Raw genomic sequence first — 4,459 nt, 5'->3', positions numbered from 1 at the left:
GAGGGCACCTGCGAGGGCGCCGCGCGCTGCTGCGCTCACCCTCTCGCCCAGCGCCCTGGCTCTGGACGCCAGCTCCTCCCTCTGGGCCCGACTCTCGGCCAGCTCTTCCTGCAGGAGGTGCACTTCCTGCCGCAGCTCCGCCCTCTCCCGCTGCCAGCCCATCGGCGGCTGCGAATCCGCGGCGGCCATCAGCTGAAACTCGGCCAAGGCCGCTGCCGTCGCCACTGCGGCGCGTGGTGGTGTTGGCTCGCCAAGTGCCGCCTTGAGATGCGAGTGTCATCTGTTCGGCGAGCACGTCACGTTTCAAAACCCTTACATCTCAAATTGTCGTTATCACATTACAACGCACAATTTACCGTGCAATTTAAGACGCTAAAGTGTGAATTTGATCACATTGTCGCGCAAGCGCCACTTAGGGCCTGTGGTCTGTAGTGCGCAAAGTTTCCCTCATACCGCAAGACAAATAAATCGAATCGACGAGCGAAAGCTGACATCTTGCGAAAAACTGGTGAAACTACACTTGAATCGGTCTCTCGATTTGTACTGGCGTACAAACACGTGAACCGTACACCCTTTCCTTCTCATTTACCCGTCCAAAGTTAAACTCATCAGTCTCAAAAAGACGCAGATTCAACGACCAAAATAAAAGAAAAGTGATGCAAAGAAGCCCGCCCGCCAAAGGGGTCGAACGGCTAAGCAGCGGCATGCGAAGCGGTAGTCGTACAGGGAATGGTTTTCTTCAGATAAAAAAAACAAGCATCTACCTGGAGGAGGTATTCTCTTGTTGCTTTTGTGTTGTCAACTTATTCAAATGAGGCGGGCAACGAAACCTTTCAACCCTGGCGACGACGCGCGATGATGACGTTCACAAAACAGCAAAACGACATACGGGATCGCAACCGCTTTTAACATGAGCTCCTGCCATCGATTACATTTATTAAATTCAACAATTATTTAGACCCCAAAAAGACAACGTCGATTTTAAGCCGCGCCTTTATGGTAAAGTCTGGTGAAAGTCGCAACCATTGGTCTTTGGCTGCCGCTCTCTGCAGGTACCGGATGTACGGTCCACCGGCCGCCACATCGACTCGGTGTTGTCCGATTAATGACGTCATGCTATGGCAAATCCAATAGGTCAAAGGCTATTACACCCCACTGAAGAGTCAGGGATGCTACTGTGTTCTTTATGAGCGTTTGTTCGTACAATTTGTACATTTAAAGTAAAACAGACAATAACATCAAACTTTACTTACTTTCGTGATTGCCTCATTATTTAAGAATCAAGAAATTGCCCTTCTTAGCGTTTATTCTTTCAATGTATATTGAGGCTCGAATATTTCTATATTTAGAATGCCGAGAATTACAAGCAAGTGACTGTACCGTAGTGTTGAGCTCTTCGTTGAAAAGATCCATCCATCTTGATTAGAAATGATCAATTACGGTATACTTCAATTAATGGGGCATAGTCTGGGATTGTGTATTTATCGGACCAAATAAATTAGTTCCAACATTTGTATTAGGGGGAAAAAAATACATCTTGTAATTAATAGTATTATTCATCAAAAGCAGCGATCTCCCACCATCGAATCAAAACATTTAGCATACACCCCGCACGAAAAAAATCTCATTACAAGTTCATTCTACCAGCTGTGGCTGCAAATTTCACATTTTGATTTTAAAATGCCCGAAACTATTAATTCATTAATTAAACTCACATTGTTTATAGGAGTGGTGTTGGAAATCCTCTGTCGTAATCAGTGATTTTTTTCGCAAAATTGCCCAAAGAACCTCAATCCAATTTCTGCAACACACACCAACCACAATCTTCTGAACAACATTTGGATTGTTTCTTTGTTTATTGTACAACATACTTGTCAAACAGTCAAATGACACCGCGATGGGAGTCGGCGATGAAGTCAAGTTGCACTCAAGATTGTTTTTGGAGGAAATAATGATTCAAATCCACACACTGTAAATTATGGCTGCCTTGAATGCCGTTCTTCCTTAGCCAACTTCAACTCGTACAAGGATGCCAGAAGTAGCCAAGGAAAGAACATTCCAACTACCCTCCACGAGTGTGCTAAATTGTCTTACGAGTCAGGACCTGAAGCAGGATATGAAGCACACGGAAGAAAAGCACAAACGGATTTCCGTAGAAAAAAAATACCTCCCAATGTGAGCGAGTCATCAGCTGGCAACTTCCCTTTGAGTCTTCTGCAATGTCATGTGATTCTCTTACATGGCCAATGAGTAGGCAGGAGTGGAGGGCTCATGATGTGACATCACTTCCTGATGGTGGGACTTGGGGTCAGCTATTCTAAGGATGGTGGTGCAATCAACCGTCACGTCGCTGTCACGGACCGAGGCAAAGCTGTCCATGCTGCTGCGTGCGTGAGTGCATGTGTACACACGCGTGCGCACACACACACACACACACACACACACACACACACGGCAGTGGGTGCTGAGGTCACACTAAAGGCCCAGGGACTTGCGTACGATCTTCTGAGCCAGTTTGTAAAAGTGATCCCGGTCCTCCCGCCACATTTTCGAGGCGTCCACGTTGGCGCCGCTTTCGTCATTTGGCTCTGTGTGAGAGAGAAAGAGACAGAGAGAGACACACACAAGAGGGGAATGACTGTGATCAGTTTCCATGGTGACGTGTTTTTTGTGTCCAGTGCGGAAACTATCCCAGCCGTCTTCGGGAAGTAGGCGGGGGACACCCTGAACCGGTTGCCAGCCAATCACAGGGCACACAGAGACCAACAACCATCCGCACCCACACTCACACCTTGGGACAATTTTGAGTATTCAATCAGCATGCCATGCATGTTTTTGTAATGTGGGAAGAAACCGGAGTACCCGGAGGAAACCCACACAGGCCCGGGAGAGAACATGCAAACTCCACACCACACAGGGAGGCCGAAGCTGAATTGAACCTGCTACATCTCCACTGTGAGGTCAAAGTGCTAACCACTGGACCACACACACACACACACACACACACACACACACGCACACACACACACACACACACAAACACACGTTACTTCCGGGGTGCACTCGGCTGTCAAGCTAACATGCTAAGATGCTATGCGGGGCCGCCTCGTGTTCAACGACAACAGCAGCGACCAGGGGAGTCGCAGGTCGGAACGGAAGACGCGTCAGCATTTCGCTCCGAACAACAACAAAATTGTGGCGGCGGTGCTGATCGATCGTCTGGCCCTCACGAAGCTCAACACTCAAGTTGACACAAACACAAAAAAGCTCCAACATGTCAGCGCTCAACTTCGTTGTCCGCCTCCGCGGAACCGACTGGAAGCGACGCACGAAGACGCGCCAGCCGTCAAGGAACACAAAGTGTTTTTGATGTTGCGGCAGCGGTGGAAGATGTCAGTGCGATTGTGCTCACGTTTGTATTCGGCCATTAGTCTCTTGAGCGGGGTGCCCGCCATCGCCGCCGCCTTGGTCGTCGTCGCGACGACGCTGACCGACTGAGTTAGTGATGTGTCGTTCGCGAACGAACCGGCTCTTAGAGCCGGCTCTTTGAAGTGAACGATGGGAGCCGACGGCTCTTTGAAGTGAACGATGGGAGCCGACTTTTTTTTTCTCCTGCTATTCCCCCCCACCCCAATTCGGATAAAGCCGCACGTGATTGGTCAAGATCCGTGGTAGAAGAGGGAGGGGAGGGTTACACACACACACACACACACACACACACACACGCTGCAGCGGAGAGAAGGGAGAGGAGTTAGAGACACATACAGCAGCACACTGTGAGCAGCACACGAACAGGAGAGACAGGGAGACGAGAGAGAGCTCGACAGCGCTGCAGAGAAAAAAACAACACGGTGGAAAGTGGAAAGGTGAGAAAATGGATAGGAAGCGCAGTGAAATTTGGACTCATTTCAACTTAATTGATAGTTCAACAGCAGCCTGTAGACTGTGCAAGGTTAAAATATCCAATATCAAATTTTAATTTATAATTTGTTGTGTGGTAATCAAAGCTTACTTACCGGTATGTTGTTTTACTGTAAATAGTTAAAAGCTTATAAATATACACAATCAGAGATTGGAACTTTTTGTTGACCTTGTTTTGAGACGGGTCTTTGTTTTTGTACTTTTTAATTTATTTTTTGTAGCACTCCATGTTGTACTCCATGTTGAGTATGTTCAGAACAATATAAATAAAGCCATATAAATAATAAATATTTGATATACTGTATATTTTTTACATTAGTAATTCATTTTACACATTACATGATTTTTGGTCGTAAATTAATTTAAGCAACAAAAAAACTGAGGAGCCATATGGGAGCCGAAAGAGCCGGCTCTTTTTCGTGAGCCGAGCCAAAAGAACCGGCTCTCTAAAAGGAGCCGGAATTCCCATCTCTAGTTCTGAGTCCGGCACTGCTCCACTGTCACATGGTGTTCCACAGGATCCACTTTTGTCCTGTCT

Source organism: Hippocampus comes, unplaced genomic scaffold (assembly GCF_001891065.2).
Source record: "Hippocampus comes isolate QL1 unplaced genomic scaffold, H_comes_QL1_v1.1 scaffold354, whole genome shotgun sequence".
Lineage (NCBI taxonomy): Eukaryota > Metazoa > Chordata > Actinopteri > Syngnathiformes > Syngnathidae > Hippocampus > Hippocampus comes.
The sequence above is the reverse complement of the archived record's forward strand: the minus strand, read 5'-3'. Positions refer to the sequence as shown.